The following is a 14,937-nucleotide window of genomic DNA, read 5'->3' on the forward strand; positions in this document are numbered from 1 at the left end:
GGGGGGCAGTGTTCTGGGCCAGGTGCCTTATCTCTTTTCCCTCCAGCATAAGAAGACTGTTTTCTCCCAAACCTCAATTTCTCTTGCTGGGTCATTCTAGTGATCAGAGACATATGCACAATCCCCGAACACAGCTGCATAGACACAAACCCAAAGGGACATAAAATAGGCATCTCAGAGGAATCCGAATAAACAAGCCACCAGCCAAGCTTTCCGCCCTTGGGAGATGTCTCACTTCCATCTTCAAAGACTCATGTCTCTAAGACAGGACAGAAATCATCTCTTTGGACTCCCCCCTGCATCTCTAAGATGACAAAACCTCATTCAAGTGGCCCTCCCCTGACGCCTGTGTGATTTGGGCAGTCATTCCCCAAGGTGTGGACATCCTACCTTTGATAAGATGCTTGTGATGATCAATGTTATATACAATTCTGAAGTGGAGGGGACAGGAACACAAACAATTCCAAACGGCAAGTTATCTGGAAAATCAGTTCTCAGGAATCTTTGAAAGAACACTGGATTTTAATTTCTTTTATTTATTGCAACTGATTGATCAACTTCTGTTTTGCTGAAACGAGCAAGCCCAAGAAGAGTTACTTAGATTCTAGCACTGATGGCCAAAGATGGAATGGACCAGAAGGAGCATGGAAAAGCTCCAGACTCTGCATCCTCTCTCAGGATCATTCTAGGGTCAGTGGCCTGAGTGCCTAAGGGTGCTTCTGCTTTATGGTTCAGTCCCCAGCAAGGCTGAGGACTGCCTGGGGGATCCTTGGGAGAGGGCCATCATATATCCTGATGGCGTCCATAACAAACATGGCCTTAAACCACTAGGATTGGAGTTCAACTTCCTGATATTAAGGCTAGGGAGTGTGGGAACTTCTTGTCAGTTTCCTGCCTTCACAGTAGAAGCTTGTTATGAGGATCAAAATGGGGGGGGGGCATTCCAGAGGTCCCAGATGCATGCGTGTTGGTTCTACCATATGGATTAACTGTACAGAGAGCACCCCCCCCCCCCCGTTTCCAATCACACCCTTTGGGATCTACAGAGTACCGTACCTGGGAGAAGGGACAGTGTGACTTTACCAAGTCAGTTCTGAGCTGAGGCTGAGAGATAAGAGAGACAGAGGGAGAACAGAGAGACCCTGAGGGAGTTACTAATTTCCAGTTGGTATATCCAGGACACGGGCTTCTACCAGAGGATGGAGAGGGGTTTGGCCTGATGGGCTGGCTGTCGGGCAGACTGGTGGCTCAAACAGCCCATTCTGTGGCCTCACGGATAGGCAGACTCTCCTTCCTGTCCAGCATCTTATCACCCTGCCCCGCCCTCCAACTTCCTGGGAGAAAGGGAGACTTAGGAGTCCTACGGCAGGTTCTTGAATTCGGAGAAAGTAGCTGGGAATGTGTGGGGCTTGATGTGGGGCTGGGGATACTGCTTGCTCGTGGTCCCTGCTTCACCCTTGCAATCAGCTTTCCAGAACTCTCAGTGGACACGATAGGGTCAGGCAGCTGAGGGCGACCATACTATGATTAGGTCTGTTCCTGGAACTTCCCCCATTCAGGCAGCAGTTTCCAGAGTAGAGATCCTAATTATAAGCCTTGTATTTGGCTTCTAAGAAGCCTAGAATAGAGATGGGAAGGGAATAAAGGGTGCCTTAGAGGGAATATAGGAGTGGTAGTATTTTACAGTCATCATTTATTGAGTGTTTATTTTGTGTGAGGTAGTGCACTGAGTATTTTACATACGATGTTTCATTAATGGCTACAACCATCCTGTGAGAAACCTGCTCAGACAAAGAGATTGAAGGTCCAGGGTAAAAACAGGTCCAAAGCCACACAGCTATTAAGTGTTGGATCCGGCTCTTTCCATTCAGGGGCGGCACTGCCTCCTTCAGATTTAAAATCAATATAAAACCTGAGGTCAATAGGGAAGGTGGGGGCAAGGCTACCAGGTTAACAGATTCAGCAAATAAAAACACAGGATGCCGAGTTAAATTTGAATCTCAGATAAACAAATTTGGTTTAATTATGTCCTATGCAATATTTGGGACATGCTTATACCAAAAAGCTATTTATTGTTTACCTGAAATTCAAATTTAACTGGGTATCCTGCATTTTTATCTGGCAGCTCTAGGGTGGGGCCCAGGCCTGCCCCATTTCATCCAGAAAGCCCTGAGGGAAATAGGCCTGAAGTCAAAGGTGGGCTGGGGGCACTTGGGTGGCTCAGTCCGCTAAGGGTCAGACTTCAGCCCTGGTCATGATCTCACGGTTTGTGAGTTTGGTCCCCCCATCGGGCTGTGTGCTGACGGCTCAGAGCCTGGAGCCTGCTTCAGATTCTGTGTCTCCCTCTCTCTCTGCTCCTCCCCTGCTCATGCTCTGTCTCTCTCTCCCTCTCTCTCTCTCTCTCAAAAAAAAAAAAAAAAAAAAAAAAAAAAAAGCGGTCTGAGCCTGACTGCTCAGGCGGCACCGACAACTCTCTTCTCTCTCCCTGACTGTGGCTGATGCCTCGGACAGTGGGGCAGGGCTCCGTGCAGGGCGTCTGGGCGACCTGCCTGCCCCCAGCTCTGGGGGAGTCGGAGATCACACCCACTCACCAATCAGTAGGGATGGGCCCTTTTTCATCCCCGCAATGGGCTGCTCCACAGGCAGTGGGGGGTGGACACCACTGGTGGGTGGGGGGAGCAGGGGCCACGGCGGGGGGGGGGGGAGGGAGCAGGGGGCACGCGCACAGCAGAGGTCCCCGAAAAAAAAAATTAAAAATTACAGGAAGAAAAAAAAAAAGTCAGGATATTTGAGATGTCAAAAAAAGCATCAAAGCAGTTATCATGGGGAAAATAAAAACTTGCTGACATTTATTGTAGGGTGTAGCGCTGAATTATATAGCGGGGGTAGGGGTGGGGGTGCAGGGGTCAGCTGTATAATCCGTTCAAGTTCTCTGACCTCTGGTGGGTGAGGCTAACTCGGGGCCGGCCCGGGAGGGGATGGGGGGGGGGGGCGCTGCTCCTACTTCCCCGCCCCTACCTAGTCCCTAGACGCTCGAGAGCCCCGCTGTCGCCCCACCTCGCGTCAGGCCCGGGCCCGGGCCCAGGTCCCGGTCCTGGCCGAGCGCCCACGCGGGTTCGCGTTCCCGCCGCTCGGCACGCTGAGCCCCGCGCGGCTCCGGCCCCGGCTCCAGCGCCTGCTCCGGCGCGCGCTCAGGCGTCCTCGCGTTCGGGCTCCCGTTTGCCACTCCCGGCTCGGCTGGCTCAGCTCGCTCGGGGCGTCTCCCTACTGAAGAATTATGTGGCATAAAGCAGCCGCCACCATCTTGAACTGGCAGTGAACTTTGCTTTCTACATATAAATACAGATAGCAATCACACCCCAATCAGCGCCGAGGCTTCAGGGCATCATCTCAGCAACTCTAACTTTCCCATTACGATAATGTGATTTTCACTCAGTCTATAATATCACCAGCCATGAATAAAGCAACTGGCTCTTTCTGTCTCTCTCCTCCCTCCCCCCTTTCCCTGACTCTCTGCCACCCTCCTCAGTCTCCTTTCTTCTCCTCCCTCACTCCCTCCTCTTCTGTCTCTCTGTAACCTCTCCGGATATCTGTGTTCATCTACATCTCTGCATCTCTGAGCATCTTGGCCTTCCTCTCCCTGCCTCCGCCGCCCCCCCCCCCCCCAGGGACTCACATTCCCTAAATACTAATGACTGGGATTTGCAGTGGCCTGGGCTCAGTTAAATTCTGCTCCCCAGCTCTGCCATCATCTGCCTTTGCCTGAAGGTGAGAAACTGCGGGCTTGGAGGTGGTGGGGGCCACCTGCAGGGTTTTGGGGGAAGGGAAGGAGAGGGGGAGGAGAATCTGGGAATTGGCTCCTCCCCTCCCCTCTCCCTCTTTCCTCCGGTGCCTGGATGGCTCTGGAAGGATCCCTACCAGGAGCCAAAGCTGGAGACTCAGGAACGGAGGGATCCAGCAGGGAGAGTTGAAAACGGCCTGCTTAGGGGAGGGTCTTGGAGGCTCTGTTTTTCTGGATAGTGGGGTCCCCAAACCCAACCAGATTCCAAGGGCCAGACTATTGTGAATGGATAGAGTTGGCCAGAGGGTGCTCTGGAGAGGCCTTGGGGGGAAAGGAGGAGCTAGCCTTCTAGGGTCACTTCTGTGTGCACTGGGCCCCAAACTGGGTAAAGCTATCTGGACTGGAGCTGCCTTTGCCAGGACATGGGATAAAAGCCCACAGACAGCCTTCATCAAGGTGTCAGCCACCTTATCAGGGCTCTTGGAAAGTCCTTCATGGACACTCTCCAGGATGATGGTGGTGCCGGTCAGGGGATTGTCTGTGCCTCGGTCATTAATTGATTCATCGCTCTGGGTTTGTATTCCAGTTATTTCACCTGGTTTTGGGACCGTGGACAATGCTCTTAACTTCTCGAAGCCTCAGTGTCCTCATCTGTAAAATGGAAGTATAAGAGCGCCTGTCTAGTGAATAAGATAATGCATTAACACAGTGCTTGGCACATGTGAAATGTTCAATAAATGTTAGCTGTTATTACTATTAGCAAATACTAAATAATCACTTGCTGAATGGGTTAGGCAGTATACCACAGAGTTTAACTATGGTTTTGCAGTCAGACTGTCTGAATTTGAATCCTAGCTTAGCCACCTACCAGCTTTGGGACCTTGGAAAAGCCGCTTAGCCTCCCTCACAGTTTTCTCATCTGTAACAGGAATAACGATAGTCCCTACACTTCATAGGGTCGTTGCGAAAGTGGTGCAGGCTAATCTAGTGTTTGGCGTAGTGCTGACATGTGGCGAGGGTTCTAGGAATATTAGCGAGTGGGGGTCTGGCACGGCAAATCCAGCCACGAGTGAGGCACACACTGCTGAGTGTCCCAGAGACCACATTCCGTCTGCGGGCCGTTCTTTGGGCCCTTGGTTTTTTCTGTGGCTCTGGACCATTGCTGGCCTTGACCTTTCACTTCTGTGGAGGATGAGGGCTTGCTTCAGTTTCACTGACTATAAGAATTACAGCTTTCCAGCTGCCCGCCCGCCTGGGAGGGGACTAGGATTCCTGCCTAGGCCCTTCCTTGGGCACTGGTGGAGGGAGAAGGTGACTTTTGAATATACTGTCTTAGGCAAGGGTTACAAGGTCTAAAAGGCAACTCTTGAATTTGCTCCGATAGGCACAGGTGACAAATTAGAATCAGACATCTGCATTCTGTCCATTTCTACATTTCTAAGTATTTATAGGTTTGTTTGCTTGTTTGCTTGCTTGCTTTTTAGTTTTTCTTGGTTTCTCTCTGAAGGATCCTTTGGAGGCATTCCAGCCTGATCTCAGATGAAAGAGAGGAAAGGGGGCTCTACCCACTTTCGTCGGGCGCCGAAGGGACACCAGGTGTTACCGTGGTCAGGGCTTCCAGGTCTGGGGCTTCAAGAGGTAGACCCAGGGGAGGAACTTAGGGGCACAGTGTTGGGCCAGTTGCTTATTTGGGTCTCTTTGCTCATACCTAGCCTCCCTGCTTGGCCCCAGGAGGGAAGAAGCTACCCTTCAAGATCCAGAGCATAACCCAAAACATTCTTCACCAAGTGCTTTAGCCAAGGGAACCAAACTCCCTACTTGGACTTGGAGTCTGGTCTTTACCCTACTCACTGTCCTCCTCAAAGACAAGACAGGCCCATGCCTTCCAGATGATCACAGTCCAGTATGAGAGACAGGCATGAAAACAAAGAAGCAGAAGACACAGTGAGAGCCAACATAATAGACATACTACAGGGTGCAGTGGGGACCAAAAGGGAGCGTGTGCTCAGGTAGCACTTCCTAGAGGAGCTGGAGCTTCGCTAGCAGTGGGCAAAATGGGAGGGGGAAGAGAAGAACGTTTAAGGCAGGGGGAATGGCATTTGCAAAAACCTTGAGGTGTCACACAGCCTGGCACGCTTGGAGAACTCAAGTATAGAGGGTAGGGTCACTTTGATGGAGGCCAGTGGAAAGGGACGGATAGTAAAGGGCCGTGCAAACTTGACTTCTAGCCTGAAGGGCTTGAGCAGTGGAGTGAGTTGCACTTCCAAAAACTAGCTCTGAGGATGATGAAGAAAATGGGGGAAGGGTGCAGCCAAAAAAGCTGGAGGTGGGAGGGTGGCGGAGAGGCTCTTCAAACTATACAGGTAAGAGACAAAGAGGACCAGCATCTGGTGTGGCGTGGGGATACCAAGGAGTGAGGCTGGAGAGAGCCTTTCACGGAACTGACAGAATTTTCTCCCTGAGCGGGTGTGGAGATGACGAGGGAGAGGATCCCTGGATGACTGCCGGGTCTCACCTGGGCGAATGGTTGGAAGTGACAGAGATGGAGAATAGAAGAGGTGGAATAGGTTTGGGGAAAGAAGAGCTACTGAGTTCTGATCGGGACATGCATATGGTGTGGTTGTCTAGAGTACATCTCAGCGCAGGTATGCGGGAGGCCAAGAGACCGTTAAGAACTTTATCTCCACAATTTGGAAATCAAGATGTCTGACAGGGAGCTGGAGATAGTGTGTGGAGTTCAAGAAAGAAGTCTTGTCAGGGTACATGGATTGGAGAGTCACCAGCTTCTGGATAGTAATCAAGGCCATGGGAAGGAAGTCTGTTACTTGGGAAGGACAAGTGAGGGGAGAAGAGGGTAAGAGCAGAGTCTTAGGGAGTATCAGCACTTAAAGGGGTAGTTTTTGGGGTGGCTGGGTGGTTCAGTCGATTGAGTGTCCAACTCTTGATTTTGGCTCAGGTCATGATCCCAAGGTCATGGGATCGAGCCCTGCATCAGGCTCCACACTGGGCATGAAGCCTGCTTAAGATTCTCTCTCTCTCCCTCTGCCCCTCTCCCCACCTCATGCTCCCTCTCTCTAAAATTAAAAAAAAAAATGCATTAAAACAAAATAGAGGGGTGGTTTTCAACCCTGGCAACCATTTGGATCAGACAGGGGACTTGAAAAACACTCAGTCGGTTAAGCCTCTGACTCTTGGTTTCTGCTCAGGTCAGGATCTCACGGTTCGTGAGTTCGAGCCCTGTTCAGCACAGAGCCCACTTGGGATTCTCTCTCTCCCTCTCTTTCTGCTCCTCCCCTGTGCTCGCTCTCTCTCTCAAAACAAATAAATAAACTTAAAAAAAATTAAAAAAGGAAAGAAAAACACCCATGTCTAGGCCCCCCCCCACACCAACTAAATCTGAATCTCTGAGAGGAAGCTGTACAAGTTCCTCAGGTTGAGAACCAATGACTTAGAGGGAGGGCAGAGGAACGGGGCTAGCAAAGGAGACCGAGAAGGAATGTTCAGGAAGATAGGGAGAGTTTCAAGAGGGGAGAGTTCCAAAGCGTCCAATTGTGCAGAATAATAATGGTTAACTCCTACCCAGTACGTGTGCTATGTCAGAGACTTTATGTGAACTCCCTGAATCCTCCTGGAGACCCTACAAGGCAGGTACTGTTATTATAATTGCCATTTGAATGATAAAGAAACTGAGACACAGGGAGGTTAAGTACTTGCCCAAAGTCACACAACTAGCAAGCAGAAACCAGGATTCAAGCCCAGGCAGGCCGCCACCGAATCTGTGCTGCTAACCACTGTGCTAGGGCCACCTCTCTTGCCGTGGCTGAGCGAGAAGAACGTTGTTCCTGGCTTTCACACTGAGCTGATCAGAACAACCTCCCAAGGGGTCAGCTCTCCTCCTCTTCTCCTTCATCTTTCTGTCTCTTTCCTTTTTTCCGTTCACAGCAGGTCTGTGAGGGCTGCTCCTCACCCTTCTGGCCTTCTGGCTGATGGGGCGAGGTGGGGCTGGTTCTCTTGCTGAGACAACACGGTCTGCCCCTTATCAGGTGGCCACAACTATGGGCCACGTGGCCAATAGCCTCTTCATTCACCAGGCGGAGTTGATCATTTTTCTAAGCCTCCACAGTCTAGGAGGCGGGTGGGGAGTCAGGGTGATGCAGAAGGAATAGAGGATTCGACCCTCCTGGGAAGTGAGTCTTCTGGGAAGTAGATGCAGAGGTAGACCTTGAGGAGGAAGGAGACTGGAATCCACATTCACATGGAGGGGATGCGAGCATAATCAGACACCTGGGATATCCCCTGTTAGAATTTCCAGGGGTCTGGGAGCCTGGGCAGCTCAGTCAGTTAAGCGTCTGACTCTTGATGATAGCTCAGGTCATGATCTCATGGTTCATGAGTTCAACCCCCACATCGGGCTCCTTGCTGACAGTGTGGAGCCCCCTTGGGATTCCCTCTCTCTCTCTCTCTCTCTCTCTCTCTCTCTCTCTCTCCCTCCCTCTCTGTCTGTTCCTTCTGCACTCTCTCTCTCTCGCTCTCTCCCTCTCTCTCAAAATAAATAAACTTAAAAAAAATATCTGCCCGCCTAGGCTGTTACAAAGATCAAAGACAATGCTATGTGTAAAGCTTCCCACTCAGAGTTAAGTGTAGAATTCCCAGGGGTCTTCAAAAAACATACTGCAAGGGCCACCTCTGGAACAATTGGATCAGAATCTCTGGGGCACGGTGGGTTTTTAAAGCTCTGCAGGTGATTGTAAAGTGTAGCCAGGGTTGAGAACCACCACCTCAAGAAGAGCTCTGGATAAGTACGAAACGGCCCTGCTTCTAACCTTACTTTTGTTACTTCCAAGCTGAGATGTCTTAGGAAACCTACTGGACCTCTTTGAGCCTCAATTTTTTTTTTCTGTAAAGTAGGGGTAGTAATTCCATCCCTGCCTACTTTTTACAAGTAGTTATGATGCTCAGGTAGACTATCGGATATGATGTGTTTTGTTCATTGTATAGGACGCTATACAAAAATGAGGTGGAATTAACTCATGCAGACATTAAAATGCAAATAAGCTACTCTGTCCACTTAACACAGGTAGGTGCACTTGAATACACACACACACACACACACACACACACACACACACACACACACACGACAGCTGCTGGTTGTGTTCTGAAAGCAGAGCTGTGGTTTTCTAGACATGGCCTTTTATGTTTTTAGCCTTCAGAATGTGCCATTAAAATATGGAGAGATGATCTGGGGTGTGTGTGTGTGTTGTGTGTGTGTGTGTGTGTGTGTGTGTGTGTGTGTGTGTGCATGGGCGCGCGTGCGTGCGTGCGTGTGTGTGTGTTTAAATGATTGCTAAAGTGCAGCATCATTTGAGTCTGCCTGTCAGCCTATCAGAAACGTCATCTATAACCTTCACTGTTTGCAGTTTAATCTCCCCTGCCTCCCCACGGGCCCTGTTCTGACATTTTAAACCCCATAAATGACAGTAGTGCTCTAAGCCATTTTGAAAAAAGCCAAGCATTTGGAAAAAACACACATAGAGACATACCCCTAAATTCCCCTTCCCCTGAACACATGCTCACTCACGCTCATAAGTGGAATCACACACATGCTCACATCCCTGTGCTGGCCGATTTGGGAGAAGTCACAGATACAGCCAACGTGAGTGCACGTGCGTGACAGCAGGCCACAGATGGATGGAGGCATGGCCGCGTATCTGATGCCCGTGCACGCATTCCAGTGGACCCACAGCAGACATACCTTTCTGCTGCCATCCTCAAGTCCCATCCATTCTCCTGCTCCTTGGCCTTGAAAGACAGTGGAAGAAACCAGGGTCTTTGAAAGCCTGGTTCTGAGAGCAATGGGGTGACAGGAAAGGCTGACAGGCCCCAAATCTTACAGTGTCAGGCTAAGATGTATATTAATAGGCTCAAGGTCCCCACTCTTGGAAGGCCCAGGGGTAGAAGGGGATAGCTAAGCAAAGTGCACTCCACCCTCTCAGCAGCCAGATAGCTTACCACATTTGGGGACTAGAGTGAAAACAGGAGACCCAGAAATACTAAAGGGATGTCGTGTCTGAATGTAAAAGGTAGCAATGGTGAGCTCCACAGAGGTGGGTCTCTATCAGCTCCCGGCTGTATCCCTCGGGCCTGACACGGGGTCTACAACACTCCAGAGGCTCGTAAATACTTGTTGAATACATGACTAAAAGAATGTATAAGCTCTAGAGTGAGTAAGTGTGTGTGTGTGTGTGTGTGTGTGTGTGTGTGTGTGTGTGTGTGTGTGATGGTGATGGTGTTGGAGATGGGAGATAGGCCAGTTAAAGACAGTTTCTTAGAAAAGACGAAAAGTTCCAATCTGGGACTGGGACAGAGAGGCCCATGTCACATCTGGTATCCATTTGTTCCAGGGTACGTGGCTGGCTTTTCCTGCTTTGGACTGTGACTTTACAGCAAGATGTCCCCACTCAAAGATAAGATGGACTTCCAAATGAGGTGGGAGATGGTATGAGTGGTGAATGAGGATTACCTTTGTGCAGTCCTGGGGCATTTTCCTGAGCCGGGGAACTTGTCTCCTTAATGTGCAAGGCATATGTACCTGCAGAGGATAGGGACAGCCCTGCTGATGCTGAGGGGCTCTGTGGATCCTTTGTGGCACGGCCGGCTCCTGTGGCTCTCCCTCCCACCACCTCAAGTGATCATGTACTGTAAGGAACTGGTTTCCATGGCAACCAATTAGTGTCAGAAAGCGAGGGCTGTGATGTCAGAATGGGGGGTAGGGTGAGAAATTTCCATCCCCCATATCCCTGGCTCCTGGCTCAGTGTCTGCTGCTTTGCAGGGAAAGCTCTGGAAGAGATGCAGGACATTGCACTCCTGAGAAGCACACGTTCTGGGTCAGGGCCCAGGAGTCGGGACAGAGTAGAAGATCTGATTCACCTGGCAGTGTCCCTACCTGCCACTCGACTCCAAAATGCTGACAAGGCAGTGGGCCCAGTAGAGAGACAGTGTGGGCGTACTCAGAAGGGTAACAATAATCTGAGACCGTTGCCTGCGCTCCTCCCTCTTCCCTGGGAGAGGGATCCTAGGCTTGCTTTATTCGTTGGGGGGGGTGGCTGTGAACAAGGCCCAGAAGGAAGGAAGTCTTGGCTCAAAGAAGCCTTGTCATACAGCTAGTATAAAGACAGGGCTACAGTATAGTTAAAGCATCCTAGACTTAGTCTTCGCTTCAAGGAGAAAGGGTTTCAGTGTAAAGCTTGTCCAGAGTGACTTCGCCCACAGGGACCCTGTTCTTAGGCCTCATTTGAGATTTGTTGTCACCCCACCCCCCCAAAGGCTGGATGTTTTGGTCTATGGGAGGAAAGTACATGCTTTAAATAAAAGGGTAGGGAGCCCAGCTGGGAATACATCCAACAGTGTAGGAGAGATATCTGGTAGGCACTTAGCTCCTGATTCTTAGGGCAAAGAGTGAGATATGGGTAACAGAACTCCAGCAGTTTGAACCTCTAGGTCTTTGGGACCATGGTTTAGCTTCCCGAGGGATAGTCTGGCCAGTCTGGGGAGGTCATTCCAATAAGAAGACAAAAGGCAGAATGCAAAGAACCTTGTCTGTAGAGGAGAAAAGAAGGTTGGCCGTTCATTCACTGGACTTCATGGCCAAAGTATGTTCCCCCCATCACACCAGCCGGGCAGAGCCTGCCGTAACAATGACGAGGACGACGATGATGATGAGAGACAGCACCAGCTATATTTTCATAGCCCTCCACAAAACACCCTCATCCTGCAGTAGCCCCATGGGTGGGTAGGTAGGCAGGACTCGTCTGCAGGTTGGTCTGGAGGCAGACTTTGGGATGGAGACCAAGGCGCTAGAACTTTCCTGGCGAGTGCCCTTGGGATTATCACCAGTGCAAGAGAAGGCATTTCTCCAGAGGGAGAAATTGGGCTGCGCTGTAGTCTCAGAAAAAGGCCTTCACCAACCTCAAGGGAACTCTGAGGCAGGGATGGCCCTTCTGAACGGTCCTGAGGTAGGGAGAGGTGGCTGGGCCTTCCTATGTCCATGGTGACAAGGCATTGGATGCAGGCTGCCCAGGGAAAGGCATGGCCTTAGGTGAGACAGCTCTCTTCGGCAGAGACAAATCCAAGGGAGCCTGACAGGGCAGGGCAACAGTTGGAGGCCCTCGCTCAGTACCCAGGAAGCACAGCATTGCACCCCAGCCTCCGCCATAGCAGTTATCTCTCTCCTTTTGAAGATGACGAAGCTGAAGTTCAGAGAGGTGTGATGAGCTCCTTGTCGCACAGCTAGCACAGAGGCAGGGCTACAGCATAGTTAGTCCCAGCATCCTGGACTTAGTCTTTGCTTCATGGAGAAGGGGTTTCAGTGGCAAACTAGTCCAGAGTGACTTTGTGAGTACATCATCGAGCGATCACTCGCCCTGGGCTCCATGGAGGATAGACGGTAGGAGCTTGGGGGGTGATGGGGGGCTGGAAGGGGAGCTCAGGGTACTACACCTCAGGGGCAGACAGAGTCAGGGTGCAGCGGCCCTGTGCCAGGCCTCCGGAGGGTCCGCTCGACTCTGCCAAGGTCCAGGGAGCCTCCTTTCCCTTTGGAAAGTGGAGACTGTGGCCTTCATCCCTCTCAGCGCAGGCCACAGAGCTGGCTGATCTGGGTCGCAAGAGAAAACTTCCTGACAGATGTGTCCGATTGACCAAAAGATGAGGGGCTTTGAGGAAATTATTCTGCCTGCTTGATGCCTGGCCCTTGGGCCTGCAAGAAATGAAGCCCTGTGGGTCTCCCTGGGGGCTTTTGGAGGGGGGCAGCATGGCAGTCAGCAGGGTACAGCAATGGTCAGCCCCCTCCCCGGCCAGCCCCAGGGGCAACAGCCGCCTCCGGAAAGTCTGGCAGAAGATGTTTGCTGGGGGAATGACAGAGGGGAAGGAAGGAGCGGACAAGGCGACAGAGGTGAGAGATAGCAAGTTTCCCAGGGAACAGGGAAGGAGCTGGCTCTCTCAGAGCTAGCCATTCCCGCAGAAAACTGAAGAACGGAAGTGCCCAGTCTGGGCTTGTTCGCAGGCTGCTGGAACGGGCCACTCAGGTGCTATTCAGGATTTTGGAGGTCATCGAAGAGGGTTGTATGTATATGTGGTAGGGTTGGGGCGCGAGCCATGAGGGTGAGTGTGGGAGACAGAACGAAGGGAATCCACACCCCTCCCTGGCCTTCCACATTGGAGTTGCCGAGTCCACAGCCTGGGAGGGACAATGGTTCTTACTTACTCTTGTTTTTCTCCACTCTTCCTGCCTAGGAGGTGGGAAAGAGCCTGAGCCACCACAGGGGGAAAGACCCAAAGGTGCAAGAGGCCGAGGGACAGGGACCCAGTGGCAGCTCCGGGGTCTGGTCTCTGCTAGGGAGACTCACAAGGACTTGCTGGTCCCTACCCAGTCCCTCCTTTGCCCTGAGAGTGATGGACACGTGGCCCACAGTCCTTCTTGCCCTTTTCTGGGAGGCAGGAGTGAACAGCGATAGCTTCTGTCCAGGAGACTCTGATTGGAAAGGGATTGTTAGTTTTTTGGTTTTTGGTTTTTCAACTCTGCCAACTTGCCCCTCCCCGCGTACAAATTTCCCTTCGTGACCTTGTGACTCTTCCACTAGGTCTCCTTTCTTCTTGCTTCAAGAAAAAGCCGGGCGGGCGGGGAGGGCTGGGGACCAGGGAGGGAGGCGAGGCGGCGGCGAGGCTGAGCCGATCGCGGGTCCGCAAGGTGCAAAGCAATCAGCGGAGCCGCTGGTGAGCGGGGTCACTCAGTAGTGTGCACATCAGGGTGAAATCCTTTCAGCTCTTCTCCAAACCCCTAGTGAAAGACAATCAGGCTCGCTGTCACCGAGCTAATTCTGTCTATATAAAAGCAGTAATGAAATTCACGGCAGGATTACCCTCTCCATCCAATGGGCCAGCGTCGTGGTGACATATCTCTCTTATTGCCCGAATGTAACACACCATCTAATTTACGTCGTGTAGCGAGCAGGAATGAAATGTTCATAAAGAATTGCTGCATCTCGTCACCTTAACTGCGGCCCGGGGCTCTGAGGCATCTGTCAGGGAGAGGAGCAGGAGGAGGGAGGGCGGGCGGGGCTCAGGGAGCAGCAGCCGGGGGCAGGCGTTCTGGGGGGTTGTTGTTTCTTAATAGGGTGAAGTGGAGACAGAGGGAGGTGGGGGCTGGGGGGGGCAGCTAGGGAGAAGAGCGGGGGAGGGGGCACGGAGGGCCTTGGGAGGCAAGGATCAGAAGGGTAGGATGAAGTGGTCTGTAGGGAGTGTTTGGAAGTCTATGTAAGTGTGGGGAGCCAGAGAATCTGAGAGTACGTTTGGGTTTGGGTGAGTCTGGGAGGACAAATGAGTGCCTCAGTGGGGGTTGGTTGGGAAAATGACCCTCTAAGGTGCCTCCCAGATGCTGCAGGCTATCTTGTAGTCCCTCTCATTCTCTGGAAATGGAGATGCATCCACCTCCAAAGGCTATCAGAACGAAACTCTTGGGTGGACGAGGTAGGAGACCTTTTCTAGAAGTGAACAAGGAGCAGACAGATGCTAGGAACAAGTTTTACAGAACTAGGAGTTCCCCATGGCTCCTCTGCTCCCTCATCTGTCACTGCACGACCCGCCATCAGTGAGCCATTTCACTTACGTTCCCCCCTTTCTATTTCCACCCCCTCGGTCCAAGGCCACTGCCATCTGTTGCCCGACTGACTCAACCCTCTCTCGACTGTGGTCTCCACAGGTGCCTTCCTGCTCCCTCAACTTCTTACCCCCTCAACTCGGCCGAGTGGTGGTCATGTCACTACTCTTGTCCCTCCACTCGAAACCCTGCTATAGTGTCCCCTTGCTTTTAGGATGAAGACTGGAACCCATGACTCCAATGTCTTTGCCTCACACTCTCCGTTGCAGGCCATGCTCCAGGCCACATTGGCCTTTTCCTGTTGTCTCTGAATGTGCCACATTCTAAACAGCCACTGGGGCTGTGCATGTGAGGTTGCCTCTTCTTGGAAGACTCCTCTCAGGGCAATAGACCACTCCAGCATGGCCTTCACTCCTCCCATTTCAGGTGTCAGCTGGCATGTTACATCCTGGAAGAAGCCTTCTGGGCCTACCCAGACTTGGCTAGTGTTCTCTTCCTTGA

General features: G+C 51.7%; 1 long non-coding RNA gene across 2 annotated transcripts; it reads right to left on the bottom strand.

Annotated features, from left to right (window-relative positions):
• Positions 1 to 2,713: 2,713 nt before the first annotated feature.
• On the bottom strand, positions 2,714 to 10,455 carry LOC109272791 (uncharacterized). Of its 2 annotated transcripts, XR_002082611.2 has the most exons (4): positions 10,305 to 10,455; positions 9,836 to 9,937; positions 9,537 to 9,583; positions 2,714 to 3,267 (listed from the first exon to the last, which is right to left on the bottom strand). It is a non-coding gene; the product is annotated as an uncharacterized LOC109272791 (long non-coding RNA). The 2 variants fall into 2 exon arrangements; XR_002082612.2 differs by lacking the exon at positions 9,537 to 9,583.
• Between the last annotated feature and the right edge of the window lie 4,482 nt (positions 10,456 to 14,937).

This window comes from Panthera pardus, unplaced genomic scaffold, assembly GCF_024362965.1.
Source record: "Panthera pardus isolate Hobbes unplaced genomic scaffold, ASM2436296v1 HiC_scaffold_22, whole genome shotgun sequence".
Classification (NCBI taxonomy): Eukaryota; Metazoa; Chordata; class Mammalia; order Carnivora; family Felidae; genus Panthera; species Panthera pardus.